This window comes from Scylla paramamosain, unplaced genomic scaffold, assembly GCF_035594125.1.
Source record: "Scylla paramamosain isolate STU-SP2022 unplaced genomic scaffold, ASM3559412v1 Contig32, whole genome shotgun sequence".
NCBI lineage: Eukaryota > Metazoa > Arthropoda > Malacostraca > Decapoda > Portunidae > Scylla > Scylla paramamosain.
The window spans coordinates 695,001-711,292 of NW_026973697.1; the positions used below are offsets into that span (position 1 = coordinate 695,001).

Genomic DNA, 16,292 nt, shown 5'->3' on the forward strand with positions numbered 1-16,292 from the left:
TCTCCATGCTAACTGATGTGCCGTGAGAGAATTACCTGCCCAAAGCAATCAGTCGAAGTGCCACAGGTAAATGTGTAGTTCACCTGTTCCTTGGTTAACTGTGTATTTATTTATTTAGTTGCTGTGTGTGTGTGTGTTTGTGTGTGAGGGCAAGAGTATCACGACAGTAAAGTTTTTGCGGCGTTCCCCATTTATGTGTGTGTGTGTGTGTGTGTGTGTGTGTGTGTGTGTGTGTGTGTGTGTGTGTGTGTGTGTGTGTGTGTGTCAGTGTGTGTGTGTGTGTGTGTGTGTGTGTGTGTGTGTGTGTGTGTGTGTGTGTGTGTATGTGTGTGTCAGTGTGTGGGAGTTTTTTGTGAGGAGTGTTGTGGTGTGTTTAGTGTGGGGTTAACGCTGAGTGAGGTTGTGGTATGTAGCTTTCATACCTTCCTTTAGTTGGTTTTTACTCCCTCGTTTTTCCTCCGAGTGCCCCTCTACCTTATTTGTTACGACTCTCCTCTTTATCCACCACCTTTTTAGTCATCGTCCTCCTCCTCCTCCACTTCACTCCTTCACAACCTCCTCTATTATCTCCTCCTGCCGCAAGATGCCCCCACACTTCTGGCAGAGTGAAAAAAATAACCATGGTCAAAGCACTCAGGGTTCCGTGTCAGCACTTCGCCTTTCCCTGCACGAAACATTTAACCAATTACTAGTTTTTCCAGGAATTCGTGTACCAAAGCTTTGCCTGGCTGGCCCATCACGAGAACGCTCCCCCACCCAACACACGCCTATACTCTACAAAAATAAGTAAATAAAACAAATGAATACAGAACGAAGTGAATGAATGAATAAAACACTCTTACTGCTGCTGCTGCTGCTGTTGTGGCGTGGACTATAGAAACCGCGCAACACTAAAACTTCTATTCTGAGGCTCGTGTGCTGCCTGATAACGATTTGATTTCTGTATCCTGCAGTGAAGTAAAGACAGGTGGAATGGCTGAGCGAGAGGCCACGACACACACACACACACACACACACACACACACACACACACACACACACACACACACACACACACACACACACACACACACACACACACACACACACACGCACGGATAGACAGACAGATAGATAAGTCACGTAATACATTAGATAACTATATACACACAAATTATATACATATTTACATTATATATATATATATATATATATATATATATATATATATATATATATATATATATATATATATATATATATATATATATATATATATATATATATATATATATATATATATATATATATATATATATATACTTGTCAAATATGTTGCACACTGAACTTCACACACTAACTAGAAATAAACACACACACACACACACACACACACACACACACACACACACACACACACACACACACACACACACACACACACACACATACCGTGCCGCCTGTCTCCCTCTCGCTCTCCTCAGCCCCCGCTGCCCTGTCTGCCAGCTAATTATCGGAAATCTTGCCTAGCGACGGGAGATCCAGGGCGCGGGACGGGAAGATATTTGGTGCCAGTGACGGGATGGGATCTGAGGGCAGCGGCGGGAAGGAATGTGGGTCCAGGGACGGGAGATGTGGAGGCAGAGACGGGAGGAAATGTTGGAGGATATATTAGTTTTTGGAGGGAAGGTTATTATTATTATTATTATTATTATTATTATTATTATTATTATTATTATTGTTATCATTATTACTATTATTATTTTTATTATTATTATTATTATTATTATTATTATTATTATTATTAGTTTTTGGAGGGAAGGTTATTATTATTATTATTATTATTAATATTATTATTGCTATTATTATTATTATTATTATTAATATTATTATTATTGTTATTATTATTATTATTATTATTATTATTATTATTATTATTATTATTATCATTATTACTATTATTATCTTTATTATCATTATTATATTACTTATTGTTATTGACATAAGTTTGCTTCTACTGCTGAGAGAGAGAGAGAGAGAGAGAGAGAGAGAGAGAGAGAGAGAGAGAGAGAGAGAGAGAGAGAGAGAGAGAGAGAGGATAGACGGAGGATGGAGAGTGACAGGCGAGGGAGGGACGGAGGAGAGGGAGATGGGGGGGGAGTGTATAGCGGGGAAATTGATCCTCCACAACAAGTATGTCACGATCTATTGTGTTCATGGTAAGGGATCGCCTTTTGCTTCACCACTAAGGGCTACCCTAGTGCAGGATTACCGTGTGTTTGCAGCGTGTAAGAAAAAAGTAACATTGACACCTTTGATCTGGTCTCTGGGTGGACATACGGCTCGCCGCTACAAAGGCAAAACTAATATCATAGTAAGACTAACCTTGTTGTGATGACCACGTGAGGTGTTGGGAGAAGCCACTGCCTGCCTCAGTACAGAGTTGTGTTCGCTGCGTCAAGAGTTGTATTATCTTCCTCAGCGCTCTTGCGATGCTCCTAGTGTCCTGAGGCGGCAGCAATCCCATGTTTACTTTTCGTTTGCTCTTCTCTCGTCCAGCAGCTCACACACCTGCACATCAGAGGCCACACAGTCACCATACCCACGCACTGCACGCCGCTGCACGCCCTGGCTGCTGCTCACAGGTTGTGTTTTCAAATTACAAGCAGTAACCAAACGGTCCCACATTGGACCTTCGCGCGCCAAGTAGTGACGTCAAGTTTGCTGCTGGCGGAGAGATACACCTCCCTGACGGTGAGACGGTGCCACCTCATCATTCATTTCCTGTATTGTTTTATCCTTATATGTGATTTTTTTAAGCCGTGATGGTTTGTGATGAAACTTACAGTGTTATCATAGCATAATTTTAAGGGTTTATAAGGACAGTGGATGTACGTATAGTTTAGTAACATCACTACCTCATCGTAACTATACTACTTGCCTCCGCCCCTCCCTCTCTCCTTCCCTCCTCTCGTCTCTCCTTCCTTCAACCGTCTCTTCCCTACGCCTTCCCACCGCCGCATATCCAGACACCTCTGTACACCACAACAAAATTGAAAAGAGGATATGCAGGGAAGAGTTTCAAGTCATAGTAAAATATTGGTAACACTTCAGAAGACGTGGAAGAAATCGTATTCAATCTTATGTAGGCTGCTCATATATTCATTCATAATCCTATATACAGTTTTGGGAGTGTCTTGTATTACGCATGTCATCTTTCCTTTTCGTTATCGTTGTTGTTATGGTTCTTCTCCTCCTCCTACTCTTCCTCTTCCTCTTCCTCCTCCTCCTCCTCCTCCTCTTCTTCCTCCTCCTGCAGCACTGAATCTGAGATGCTTGGGGTTACTCCATCTTCGTAACGCTTCCCCTTAAGGCAAATCTTTTCGATATTGGATTACTTCCCGCCACGGACGAGTGACAACCCCGCACGTCCTGACAACCCTAGGAATCCAATAAGTGTCGCCAGAATTTACGACGCTTCGTGAATAGAATGAAGTAGATGGCGACCTGGCAGCGCTACCCCCGCTAAATCCAGTAATAGTGGAAGTAATAGCAGGAGTATTAGTACGTACGGAGCAGTTTAAGCAGTAGTAGCAGCAGTAGTAGTAGTAGTAGTAGTAGTAGTAGTAGTAGTGGATAGTAGCAGCCTCAATGATAACAAAAAGCAACACTATAGGCAAAGTTACATTGTGTGCGTTTGTATCATCTGTCTATTCAGCTGTAAATGTACCCCATGTGTGAGTGTGTGTGTGTGTATGTATGTGTGTGTGTGTGTGTTGTGCTACACCAGTGAGCTCAGCCACAGTGGTATATCACGGTGTGTGCCGGTGTGTGCGTGGCGTGTGCTACCTCTGACAGCGTCCATCATGAAAAAATGCTTTGAACTCCGGAACAACTTGTCGACAGGGAATAATGTCCAGCCCCGAAACGATGCCGCTCAGATGGAGTGTAACACATCGCCCCAAATCGTAGCAGTCGCCTGGTATTATGTTACCGTCAGAATGTAGCATCGATTACGTCATTAAAACCCCTACTGGTTAGATATTCCTGCAGCAAGGTTACGTCAATATCGATCGGTTATTGAAATATTTTCACGACATGAGCGAAATCATACTGTATATCACTAGAATCTATGGAGATTTAACAGAAGCTTTAAAATCATAGAAAAGTTAATATTGATGAATGTCCTTAGAAAAAAAAAAATATCACCAAATGATAATGAGAGACATTCGTTTCAAAACTTTAGTGACAATGTATTTTGCATGTCTTTCTGAAGAATTACTGTACTGTTGCTGGAGAGGAATGAGTCACAAGCAAATGCTGTTGTAGAGAATAAAGTGAGTCCGCTTCATAGGAGGTGAGGCAAATATTTCAACCAAAAATGTTTTTAAAATAGCATAGCGTGTAATATTATTTACTTATTTACTTGTTATTACATTCATTCCTTTATCCCAGTGACGAGCTGTAAAAATGTGGTTGTATTTCCATTCCATTCTTTCTAACTGAAATGTACACCTTTGCCTTTTCAACTCTCTCTCTCTCTCTCTCTCTCTCTCTCTCTCTCTCTCTCTCTCTCTCTCTCTCTCTCTCTCTTTGAGGGAACATTGGGCAACTATATGTATATATACAGTAGATATGAATAGAAACATTCATAACAAGTGTTACTGGTGCTTATCTAATCTAATATAATAATACACTACTGATATGTATTATCCGACTTGTATACGCCATGTAAGTACACCTTGACACAGCTCTTATGTGGAAGAATAGATTGTGTTATGTACTGTTTGTGCAGCCTTCCCTGCGCTGCCGCCTGTCACGTGCACTCCAGCGTCCACTTCCTTCTGTACACCAATCATTCTTCAAGGAAAGGTCACCGCAGTCTCTTGGCCATTGAAGGGACGCCTACAGGGAGCAGCGCACACAACAACAGCCCTGGGCAGGCCTTTCCCTTCCAGCATAGTCCACACACACACACACACACACACACACACACACACACACACACACACACACACACACACACACACACACACACACACACACACACACACACACACACACACACACTGTTCATTCTTCATTCTTTATATGTACACACAGCAGTACCAGATTCCCTTCTCCTACACCAGCACATCCTTAATAGAAGTTTTGCAATTGTATCCGCATGTAGTCCCTCCTCGCCCCTCGCCTCTCAGAGCCTCGCCCTTCCCTCAGGTACACCCACGAGGCTCGCGGATGTTATTGTCACAGCCTTGTGTAACGCTGGATGCCTGTGTGTTCCTTTGCCCAGCGCTGCCTCGCTTGTTTGGGGAGATTCAAGTTAAGCTAGTAGAGAGATAGAGGGGAAGGGAGAGAGAGGGGGAGAGAGTACCAGAAACTCCGCCTAACAGACAGACGGACAGGCAGAAAGTGAGTGTAATATAAGGTGTACTGATAATGCACTTCCGGCCGACAGGACACGTGACAGCCATTGGATTCTTATTTTGAAGTTTTTTTTTTTTTCGCGGGCGGGTGTGGGTTGGATGTGTTGTACTGGAAATATAACGAGGAGGAAAGTGGACAGCAGGTAGACACACACACACACACACTCTCTCTCTCTCTCTCTCTCTCTCTCTCTCTCTCTCTCTCTCTCTCTCTCTCTCTCTCTCTCTCCCTCTCTCTCTCAGTCGCGAGGGACTACCGCCCGTCACCACTTTTGAACTTTAATACCTAAACTTTTTAATTCTGAGACGCTCCTCCGGCGGTGCGTCGTGACGAAAAGTTGCTGGCATTATTTTTGCAGAGTTTAGCCGCCGCCTTTACATTTCGTTACGTCTTCCTCTCGGTCATTGAGTGGCATCCCTTTAGACACCTGTGGCGGAGATGACGCGGGCAACACGACATGGTTATAGAAGTTTTCCTTCACGCATTGCTTCCAACTCCCGAATTTAGTTGTAGTGAGGCTGAGGTGGCGCTGGTGGCGGCTGAGTACTCGCCTTTCTAACCTAAGTGATACCAGAGTTCGTCCTCTTTAAGTTTGAAATAGTCAAACTTATATCAATGTTTAATATCGAGTTTCTTACAAATATAAACATTTTTCAAGGTTCGTCCATCTACATTCACTTGAGTATTACATGTATTTTAAAAAGACTTCCCTCAAATACGTATCTACTAAACTATTCAGGATGCAATGCGCGTAGTTTCACGGATTCTCTGACTTTACTGTGAATAGAAAATCTTCCTCACAGATATACCGTTGTCAGATTCGTTATGGTGTGCGGAGATGGCCGGATATGTGGTGGTGGAAAGGTGGACGAAAGGGAGACACGGTGGAAGACACGAAAGAAGGAGAGTGGGTTGGACAGAAAGAGGGAGGGAGCGCTAGTTCTACATAACAATACATAAAAAGACAATGATTTTTAAAGTGTACTGAGATCTATTATGATTAAAACCTTGAGTAATGTTATCAAAACCTTCTATACTTCATCACGAAGACCACGAAAACTACATAAGGACGGACGCAGAGCCGAGAGGAGGGAGGGAGTGAGGGAGGGGCGGAGGGCGGTAGTATAGTTAAGATGGGGCGTTGGTGCTGTTGCTAAACTATACGTACATCCATTGTACTTTTAAAACCATAAATCATACTATGACAACACTAACTTTCATCACAAACCATCAAGACTTAAAAAAAAATTACATACAAGGTTAAAATAATGCAGGAAATTAATGATGAGGTGGCACCTCACCGTCAGGGAGGTGTATCACTCCGCCAGCAGCAAACTTGACGTCATGGGCCAGGGCATGCAGCGGCGTGCAGTGCGTGGGTATGATGACAGTGTGGCCTCTGATGTAGAGGTGTGTGAGCTGCTGGACGAGAGAAGACCAAACGAAAAGTAAACATGGGATTGCTGCCGCCTCAGGACACTGGGAGCATTGCGGAAGCGCTGAGGAAGACATCACAACCCTTGACACAGCGAACACAACTCTGTACTGAGGCTGGCACTGGCTTCTCCCAACACCTCACGTGGTCATTGCAACAAAAGGAGGTTAGTGTTTATATGAAGTGACTAGACTTGCCCTTGTAGCAGGAAATTCCCTTCCCTACCCCCGCCACACCCTTCACTCAAAAAATTTTAAAATCATGGCGACTCCTACACCAGCCTCGGAGTCCCCATCTGGGGAGGGGACCATAAATGTCCCCAGGTCGGACTGCCTTTCCGTCGACGACCCTAAGTGTCTTGACACCCCCCTCAACTTTTTCTTCATTAACTTCTGCAACATTCGCGGTCTAAGATCTAATTTTCAATCTGTAGAACACCACCTCTCCTCTTCTAAACCTCATCTTCTTTTCCTCACTGAAACTCAGGTGTCTGAGGCAACTGACAGTAGCCCCTTTTCTGTTCCCTCCTACTTTCTCTATCCTCATTTTCGATCCAAAGCTGGATGCTGCGTTTATGTGCGCAATGACTTAACCTGCTCTCGTGCCCACGCTCTTGAATCTTCCGATTTTTCCACCATCTGGCTACGACTACAGAGTCATTCTCATACTAAATTTATCTGTGCTGTATACCTCTCTCCTAACTCCTCTGACTATAAGAAATTCTTTGACTACTTAACTTCCAAAGTGGAGCACATTCTGACCCTCCTCCCTTTTGCAGAGATCTCCATTCTTGGAGACTTCAATGTTCACCACCAGCTTTGGCTTTCCTCTCCCTTCACTGACCATCCTGGTGAACTAGCCTACAACCTTGCTATCCTCCATGACCTAGAGCAATTGGTGCAACACCCTACTCGTATTCCTGACCGTCTTGGAGATACGCCCAACATTCTTGACCTTTTCCTGACCTCTAATCCTTCTGCTTACGCTGTCACCCTTTCTTCTCCGTTGGGCTCCTCCGATCACAATCTCATATCTTTATCTTGTCCTATCACTCCAATCCCTCCTCAGGATCCCCCTAAGCGAAGGTGCCTCTGGCGTTTTGCCTCTGCTAGTTGGAGGGACCTGAGGCGGTATTTTGCTGATTTTCCTTGGAATGACTACTGCTTCCGTGTCAGAGACCCGTCTTTGTGTGCTGAGCGCATAACAGAGGTGATAGTGTCTGGCATGGAGGCGTACATTCCTCACTCTTTTTCTCGTCCTAAACCTTCTAAACCTTGGTTTAAGACAGCTTGTTCTCGTGCTATACATGATAGAAAGGTGGCCCACAAAAGGTACTTAAGCCTTCCTTCACCAGAATCTCATGCACTTTATATTTCTGCCCGGAACCATGCCAAGTCTGTTCTCCAACTAGCCAAAAACTCCTTCATTAACAGAAAATGTCAAAACCTTTCAAGATCTAACTCCCCTCGTGATTTGTGGCATCTAGCCAAAAATATCTCCAATAACTTTGCTTCTTCTTCTTTCCCTCCTCTACTTCAACCAGATGGCACCACTGCTATCACATCTATTTCTAAAGCTGAACTCTTTGCTCAAACCTTTGCTAAAAACTCTACCTTGGACGATTCTGGGCTTGTTCCTCCCTCTCCTCCACCCTCTGACTACTTCATGCCTCGTATTAAAATTCTTCGTAATGATGTTTTTTCATGCCCTCGCTGGCCTAAACCCTCAGAAGGCTTATGGACCTGATGGGGTCCCTCCTATTGTTCTCCGAAACTGTGCCTCCGTGCTTGCACCTTGCCTAGTCAAACTCTTTCAGCTCTGTCTGTCAACATCTACCTTTCCTTCTTGCTGGAACTTTGCCTACATTCAACCTGTTCCTAAAAAGGGTGACCGCTCTAATCCCTCAAACTACCGTCCTATTGCTTTAATTTCCTGCTTATCTAAAGTTTTTGAATCTATCCTCAACAGGAAGATTCTTAAACATCTATCACTTCACAACCTTCTATCTGATCGCCAGTATGGGTTCCGTCAAGGCCGCTCTACTGGTGATCTTCTGGCTTTCCTTACTGAGTCTTGGTCATCCTCTTTTAGAGACTTTGGTGAAACTTTTGCTGTTGCCTTGGACATATCAAAAGCCTTTGATAAAGTCTGGCACAAAGCTTTGATTTCCAAACTACCCTCCTACGGTTTCTATCCTTCTCTCTGTAACTTCATCTCAAGTTTCCTTTCTGACCGTTCTATTGCTGCTGTGGTAGACGGTCACTGTTCTTCTCCTAAATCTATTAACAGTGGTGTTCCTCAGGGTTCTGTCCTGTCACCCACTCTCTTCTTATTATTCATTAATGATCTTCTAAACCAAACTTCTTGTCCTATCCACTCCTATGCTGATGATACCACCCTGCACTTTTCCACGTCTTTTCATAGACGTCCAACCCTTCAGGAGGTAAACATATCACGCAGGGAAGCCACAGAACGCCTGACTTCTGATCTTTCTAAAATTTCTGATTGGGGCAGAGCAAACTTGGTATTGTTCAATGCCTCAAAAACTCAATTCCTCCATCTATCAACTCGACACAATCTTCCAGACAACTATCCCCTCTTCTTCAATGACACTCAACTGTCCCCCTCTTCTACACTGAACATCCTCGGTCTGTCCTTTACTTATAATCTGAACTGGAAACTTCACATCTCATCTCTAGCTAAAACAGCTTCTATGAAGTTAGGTGTTCTGAGACGTCTCCGCCAGTTTTTCTCACCCCCCCAGCTGCTAACTCTGTACAAGGGCCTTATCCGTCCATGTATGGAGTATGCTTCACATGTCTGGGGGGGTTCCACTCATACTGCTGTTCTAGACAGGGTGGAATCAAAAGCTTTTCGTCTCATCAACTCCTCTCCTCTAACTGACTGTCTTCAGCCTCTCTCTCACCGCCGCAATGTTGCATCTCTAGCTGTCTTCTACCGCTATTTTCATGCTAACTGCTCTTCTGATCTTGCTAACTGCATGCCTCCCCTCCTTCCGCGGCCTCGCTGCACAAGACTTTCTTCTTTCTCTCACTCCTATTCTGTCCACCTCTCTAACGCAAGAGTTAACCAGTATTCTCAATCATTCATCCCTTTCTCTGGTAAACTCTGGAACTCCTTGCCTGCTTCTGTATTTCCACCTTCCTATGACTTGAATTCCTTCAAGAGGGAGGTTTCAAGACACTTATCCACCAATTTTTGACCACTGCTTTGACCCTTTTAGGGACTGGCATTTCAGTGGGCATTTTTTTTATTTGATTTTTGTTGCCCTTGGCCAGTATCCTTCCTACATAAAAAAAAAAAAAAAAAAAAAAAAGACTCAGCTGCTTACATATCAGCTGTGCCTCCTTTGTATCCTCTCTCACACTGCAAACACGGTCTTCGCGCACCACCGTAAGCCTTAGTGGTGAAGTACACACGATATATTATGTAGAAGGCAATGAATCATACCACTTTGTCGAGGATAAATTTTCCCGCGCTTCCATCTTATGCTCCTCCCCCAATGTCTTCCTCCCCCTCGCCTCCTCCCCTCCCCTTCTCCCACTCCTTCACGTAATCCTCTCTCTTCACCGTCTCCTCTCCCTTTGTATATGTTTATATAAGGTTTTTACTCAGTATAAGATATGTTTTCGCATCTTATAATATGTGACACGTCATGTTGCTCAGAGAGAGAGAGAGAGAGAGAGAGCGCGTATGGAGACACGTGACAACTATGTGAGTAATAAGTTTATTACATAATATTTAAGGACTCTTTCATTCATGCAACGATTACTGCTTGGAGGTCAGTTCAGTTAGAAAGCTTTGCTAAGGCTGTTCTGTATATCAGCGACTCGGTGTACGCTTCATCCTGCAGGAGTAGCCACCGGTGATGCCACACGTCTCCACCACCCCAATTCATAAGCTGCAGAGCTTTGGAGGAATGCGAAGCCGACTCACTTGAAGTCGAATCGTTGAAGCTCCGGAATGAAGTCATCATGAATATAGTGATAAATGTTGCACTTCTTTCTCGTATTCATAGGTACACAGACGCTTCATGTTTCTAGAAGCGTGAAGTGAATGAGATGATTCACTTGGAGTCGAGTCTTTGAAGCTCTGGAATGCAGTCACGATAGATAAACACGTATGATTCATTTCCTTTCTCGCATTATTGATACACACATACTTTCACGCCTCCTCTTGCACGTACTAGAAGAAGCCTGAAATGAATTAGCGGGAAGAACATGGAAAGGATAGTGAAATGAGAGTAAGAGTATGGTGAATGAAAGTGATATTTAACGTAGAAACTAATCAGTGTAGCCTTCAACAAATTGCCTCGCCTCGCCACACGAACACCATCCTGGCAGCTCGGGGTCGGTGGCGGGACTGGCGGCATGATGTAGTGGTGCATTTGTACATCAATTTCCCAGTATAGGCAATATACATATATATGATGCATTAAACCAGTGGCCGCCCTCTGAACTTACCCAGCCGTATCATTCTATAAGGCCAGACGTTCTTTATATGTGCATGTCTATAGGAACTTTGATAATCTTAATTCATATCGGACACGCAAAGAATAGGCACGTGATGTAAGCCAAGAATTGTGCAAATGTATCGACAATGTAACACAGTACTTCTAAGGCGGTGTACCAGTGTAGCGAGCGCTGTCTAATCCCTCCCTCTCTAAGCACTGAAGCCCATTTTCCTGCTGTAGAATCTTGTAGTTTTAATGGTGATGATTAACGAAGCGCTTCACCAGTGTATCGAATAATCTTTGAACAAATCTTGAGAGTTTGACGGACTTGCTTTGACGTGAATAGATAGTAATGATGTGCTGTGTCCATTTTCGAGACGTGATCATTCGGCTCCCCGCGTAGGTTTAATTAGGCCACATCAGAGCACACCAATACACCGAAATAGTACCTGGACGTGTGTGTGTGTGTGTGTGTGTGTGTGTGTTTTGTTGCCGTGCCTATAACGTAACTTAAACGACCTTCATAGTTACTGGTATCTTGTTTGCGAAAATAATGGTAATGGTGATGATGATGATGATGATAATAATAATAATGATAATAATAATGATAATAATAATAATAATAATAATAATAATAATGATACCAGCGATTGCAATCTATTGTAAAAATGCAATAATTCAGCTCCGACATTGTGATTTGTTCAAGGTCGGTGAAATACATGTAATGCAAAACAACGATTGCAAAAATATTTATATATAAAGGAGAAAAAATATATATGTTGCATTATGCATTGATGTCCTCCTCTGTGTGTGTGTGTGTGTGTGTGTGTGTATGCGTGTGTGTGTGTGTGTGTTTGTGTGTACGGTTTCCATATGTCGTAAAACACTTCAAAATGCGACCATAATATGAACTCGTGCATGCTCGTGGTATATACGAGTATATTCTTGTATTTATCAGGTATATATATATATATATATATATATATATATATATATATATATATATATATATATATATATATATATATATATATATATATATGTATATATATATTCTCTGACAGGGATCCCCCATAGTTAGCACGCTGACCCAAAGATCTTATTTTATCGCGTGTAAAATTCATGTTGAATGTTCGTGGTGTGCATTCCTTGGCGAGCGTAAAAGGCAAGAAATAAGAAGAGATGAGCAGCGGCTTGTGTGGCAGTAAGTGGGTCATTAGGGCAATTTCGGGGAGACGAGGACAGTTCGTGCATGTATTTACCATTACCCGACCACTATGCTCAGCCTACATTTCTCTTCCCAGACCCTCCTCCTCCCCACACTCTGCCTTCTCCTTCCAGCTGTCTGCCTCCTCCCCATTACACCCCTGCCATGCACTCCACGCTGCACCTCCTCCTCCTGTATCAATCAATCTACTATCTCCCCATCGTCGCTTCACTTCACTTCATCTTCCCTTCACTCTCATCTCCCCACCTCCACTTCTACTCCACACCATCAGTCTTCTTTCCATCTATCCACCTAAATCTGCTCCGTAAATGCAAATTCCACCTTGCATTCCACACCCTATCACCTTTTTCACTTCCACCCTTTGCAGCAAAGATCTTAACCTCCTGTCCTTCTTACTTTCTCCCCACTAACATTCCACTCCCTTAACCTCCTGTCCTTCTTACTTTCTCCCCACTAACATTCCACTCCCTTAACCTCCTGTCCTTCTTACTTTCTCCCCACTAACATTCCACTCCCTGCCAAACTCCACCTTGCACTCCACACTCCTCCATTTTCTAGTCAACCCAAGCAGTCTGTCCCCCCCACTCCCCGTCCTCTCCCATTCCGCTGCCATTCCCTACGAGAGCAGCATGCCGCCCTGTCTACAGCATTCGTGCCGAGAGGGAAACAATTAAACTCGGGTATTATCCCATTGAGGATGACAAATTGAGAGCTTTTGATGCAGCAGACCGCAATCAGCTTCCTTCCTCCCTCCTTTCCTCGTTCTCTTCCTCCCCATCTCCCTCCCTTTCCTCTCTGTCTCGTTGTCTTTCTCTCTCCCCATGTCTTTTTTTCTTTTTCACTGTTCAATTTTCCATTCTAATCTAGTTTGTTGGCCAATTTTCCTTCTCATAGGCGTGTTTCTTGTTTGTTAATCTCCTTTGTGGAAAATGTTCGTCTGCCCGCGTCTCGATCCTTGAGTCAGAGGTAGAGAGGGATTCCTGGCACTAGTGAGCAGCAGTAAGACTAAATAAAGCACAGGAGAATGAAAGGTAGGAGACGAAAATTAGTAACCAAGGAACAAGAGGAAAACCAGACGAAACTTAAACAGGAGGAGAAAGATAATAAACAAGGCGAAGATGAAGGACGAGGACCCAAGAAGGAACACAACTTAACAAAGAACAAGAAGACAACCATACAAAACCCAAACATAAGGAGGAGGAGGACTATAAATAAAACAAAGAAGAGAATGAAAAGCAGAAGACGGACACTAGACAACCTAAGAAAAAGATGACCAGACGAAGACCAGAGAGAGGAAAACGTGGCTAAGATAGAAAAAAAGAAATATGAGACAGGAACAAGTGAAAAATAACAAGAAAAATAACAGAAAACAAAAAGGCAAGACACGGATGATATTACAACTTCCACGAGGACAGAATGCACAGTTACTTGAATGAAAGGCACCGCGACTTCTGTGAACTGATTCTACAATACTCGCGTCACTTCCAGCTGGGAGAGGAGGGCAGGTAGGAGGCTGCTGGGTAATAGAAAATTATGGAAGTATGAAGCACAGACCGCCAGGACCTATCAACTAAAACTGTCTGTCAGCAATTGTTGTGAGAGATATTTTGGCCTGGCTCAAATTAAATCATTGAATTGGGAGGGCAAGAGAGAGAGAGAGAGAGAGAGAGAGAGAGAGAGAGAGAGAGAGAGAGAGAGAGAGAGAGAGAGAATATGTGTCTGTCTAAAAAAAATAAATAAAAACATCATAAAGAATAAAAAATGAGTGAGCATATTACGTCTCTAAGAACAGATAAAGATAACAGGTGGAAACTATGCATTTATATACGTAATCTCAAGGTCTCATTATCTATGTATATATTTATTTGCTTATTTATTCAGTTGTCGTGGCGGCGCAGTCTCCGTGAGGTGGTGCACGCCTCTCCGTCACTGCAGTAGCCATGAATATTGGCGCGTCCTGCTGCCGGTGTGATGTACATTCAGATGGGTATTTAAAAACGGCGTGGCGAGGCGGGGAGGGAAGGGGTTTTGCTCTCCGTCCGCTCGTGATGATTGCATGTTCCGCCGGCGGGAGACTGTTCGTGTATGCTGGGCTGTGCTTGCTGTGCTTGCTCGTGTGTGTGTGTGTGTGTGTGTGTGTGTGTTTATGTGCACACGCCACGCAAACGTGATTTTTTTTTTTATTTTCTTGAAATCCCCATAATTTCCTTAGGTGCATTAAGATATTCAGCGCAGTCGTTCCTCTATCAGTCAGGAGGGAGCGAGGATTCCTGCCTTAAGGAGAATAATTATAGACACCTCCAGCTGCGGCTTCATTCTTCCACAGGGGGTGTAATCACTGTAATAACTATATATGCCACCAGCTGCTGCTCCATGCATCCTCTGTGGACGTAACTCGGGTAGCCGCAGGGGGTATAATCACTGTAATAACTAAAGACGGCACCAGCTGCTGTTCCATTCTTCCAGTGTGGACGTAACTCGGGCGGCCACTGGGCTGCATTCACCTCACAGACCCAGGAAGAGCCGCGCCAGGCCCTAACAGATTGAGAGCTCTTCCTCGATTTGTTGGGTGGTGCAAGGCTGTTTCTAGTTAGTGGAACGATTTATGTGGTTAATTTAGATAACGAACGAGACTTTGGCCTGTTAACTTGTCGACGGATTTCCAGCAATTGGTGTCCAGTTCGTAGCTTCTTAGAGGTGTTAGTCTCGGGGCTGTACACACGTGGAAGCTACGGTGCTGAGTTAGGATAAAAACTCTTCGCTCAGCACCACTTGGCGTTGTCGATATATGTGCCACATGACAAAGAACAGGAGACTCAGTCCGTCTATGTGCCTTGCCGTGCCTTGCTGTTGCGTGACAGACACTGAAGAACAACCTAGGGAAGAGAAATAAACCCTTCGATAATGCTTGCCCTCGCATAATCACAGATATTAGCGGAGAGGCAACTTATCAATTCAGGTATTGTTCCGTGCGACCAATCATAACGTAATGCTGCATACCTCAGGCCGCCAACCCGTGCTCGCGTGCAGGACATGAATCACGAGGTATAAGTGCCACTCTTCCCTGGGGTTCGATCATGCTCATTATTCGTAAGAGACAACTAAAGACCAAGGACAAGCCCTCGAGGTCTGTTCATATATTCTGCCGACACTTTTTGGAATGCCAAGGACGTCTGGGTTGGGGCCCACCGGGAGTCACAGGAGGGAATAGCTGCTGCTGTTGTCAGTGATGCGGCGCGTGTTGATCCCTTAGTCGTGCCAGTTACTGAAGTAAGTTTCAGATTTTACCTTCAACTAAAAGCGTATCTACAAAATATTTCCGTCTGAAATATGTATATTCATGAAAGAAAACGCGCTCTTTTCACCATTTACAAATATTTTTGCAATTGCATCTATTTTTTAATCCATACACGTACCCCCCGCAGAGGCTTTGTGCCAATATTTGTACTCCTCAAATGCCGAACACATGCGATTGTAAAATGCGTAAAAGTATTGCAGTACAGTTTTTCCCGCAGCTCCCTTCATCAGGCAATGCAGGAGAGATTAATGATTCGAAAACATTTTTGTCGTGTATGAAACTGCGCAGTTGTCATCAGTGTTTCCAGTTTTGAAAGGATGACCGAGGAGACGCCATACGTATTGTTGTATTCGGTGCTTTATCCAAGCCTTGCCTATCTATCTTTCTTTAAGTGTTCCCCTTCAAGTCCATGTATAATTTCTTACCGTATTAATGTATTATTAGACTATCA

At 43.8% G+C, this 16,292-nt stretch overlaps 1 protein-coding gene across 3 annotated transcripts in view; it reads left to right on the forward strand.

Moving 5' to 3' along the window:
* LOC135097802 (solute carrier family 35 member F3-like) overlaps nucleotides 1-16,292 on the forward strand; it is a 75,205-nt gene that overhangs the window by 47,369 nt on the left and 11,544 nt on the right. For 2 of the 3 annotated variants that reach the window (XR_010266138.1, XR_010266139.1), the window contains one exon: nucleotides 6,714-7,007. The exons of the other annotated variant lie outside the window; for it this stretch is intronic. The gene's annotated coding sequence lies outside the window, so the exon portion shown is untranslated. The remainder of the gene's footprint in view (nucleotides 1-6,713; nucleotides 7,008-16,292) is intronic. 3 annotated transcript variants of the gene reach the window in all.